Source organism: Schistocerca piceifrons, chromosome 1 (genome assembly GCF_021461385.2).
Source record: "Schistocerca piceifrons isolate TAMUIC-IGC-003096 chromosome 1, iqSchPice1.1, whole genome shotgun sequence".
Classification (NCBI taxonomy): Eukaryota; Metazoa; Arthropoda; class Insecta; order Orthoptera; family Acrididae; genus Schistocerca; species Schistocerca piceifrons.
In genome coordinates this window covers 1,195,512,246-1,195,514,014 of record NC_060138.1, presented here as the reverse complement: position 1 = coordinate 1,195,514,014, position 1,769 = coordinate 1,195,512,246, and the positions used below count along the sequence as shown (strand labels likewise).

Below are 1,769 nucleotides of genomic sequence, written 5' to 3'. Positions count from 1 at the left end.
TTCAAGACCTCCCTCGGGCATGAGTGTGTGTGTTTGTCCTTAGGATAATTTAGGTTAAGTAGTGTGTAAGCTTAGGGACTGATGACCTTAGCAGTTACGTCCCATACGATTTCACACACATTTGAACATTTTTGATAAATAAAGTTTGTATGTTGAGTGGAACTGACAGGAACTCATTTTAGCCCCTTTCCACAACGTAATCCGCTCTGTCCTGCTAGCGCAGGCGTTTCAGTAGGTTCACTGTTGGCTAGATGTAGGCTCTCAACTAGCGTCCTTCGAACTAACACACGGCCATGGCTGACACCGAGGCAGAACCAGCTTTCATCAGAAAACACAACCGACCTTTGCCCTGCCCTCCAGTGAGCTCTCGCTTGACAGCAGTGAAGACGCAAATAGCGGTGGTCTGTGGTCGGTGGAACGCACGCTACACGGCGCCTGGCTCGGAACTGTCCTTGAAGTGACCAATCTGTAACAGTTCTTTGTGCCACTGTGGTCCAACAGGTGTTCATACTGCCGCTGCAGATGCAGCACGATGCGCCAGAGCCATACGCCTACTATGAGAGCCATCCCTCTCGGTAGTGCCAAGTGGCTGTCCAGAGCCCGGTATTCTTTCGACCGTACGTTCTCGTGAGCGCTACTTCCAGCAGTCCTGTACATACCTGCTAAGTTTATGTGGCTGATACGAAATTTCAGTACAAATCATCATGTAGATGTAGAAAAACGCCTACCAACTTTCGTTTATGTCGAAGAACTCCTCCTTTGTCATGCGATTTTTTTCTTCGTCATTATGTGTTACACCAGAAGAGAAATTTGTCGTTGGTAGGGCATATTCTGTGTCATCAAGTGATCGCCAGTTTAGTATTGGAGGGCAGCGTGGAGTATAAAAATTATAGAGGGAGACCAAGAGATGAATACACAAAACAGATTCAGAAGGACGTAGGTTGCAGTAGGTACTGGGAGATGAAGAAGCTTGCACAGGATAGAGTAGCATGGAGAGCTCCATCAAACCAGTCTCTGGACTGAAGACTACAACAGCAACAACAACAAAATATTAGACCAGAACAATTTTATTACACCTACATCTGCACCTATTTAGGTGCATTAGAAAGCACAAGTATTAATAGAAAAATGGAAACGTCAAAAACACGACACATTACCGTTCCTAACATACCGTAGAAAACGCGATGCCATTCAGGACAGCTTCCACAAGTATTGGAAAGGAGAAATAGAGATCCTATACGGTTTTCAAAGGAATTTTGTACCATTCTTCTGCGCGACCCCTCCCGCCGGAGGTTCGAGTCCTCCCTCGGGCATGGGTGTGTATGTTGTTCTTAGCATAAGTTAGTTTAAATTAGTTTAAGTAGTGTGTAAGTCTAGGGACCGATGACCGCAGCAGTTTGATCCCTTAGGAATTCACACACATTTTATGCCATTCTTCTACCAAAATGGCAACGGCCTTGCCGCAGTGGATACACTGGTTCCAGTCAGATCACCGAAGTTAAGCGCTGTCGGGCGTGGCCAGCACTTGGATGGGTGACCCTTCGGGCCGCCATGTGCTGTTGCCATTTTTCGGGGTGTACTCAGAATCGTGATGCCAATTGAGGAGCTACTCGACCGAATAGTAGCGGCTCCAGTCTAAGAAAACCATCATAACGACCGGGAGAGCGGTGTGCTGACCACACGCCCCTCCTATCCGCATCCTCATGTGAGGATGACACGGCGGTCGGATGGTCCCGATGAGCCACTTGTAGCCTGAAGACGGAGTGCTG

General features: G+C 47.7%; 1 pseudogene; it reads left to right on the top strand.

Moving 5' to 3' along the window:
* Positions 1 to 1,447: 1,447 nt before the first annotated feature.
* Positions 1,448 to 1,565, top strand: LOC124724746 (annotated as a pseudogene).
* The last annotated feature ends 204 nt before the right edge of the window (positions 1,566 to 1,769 follow it).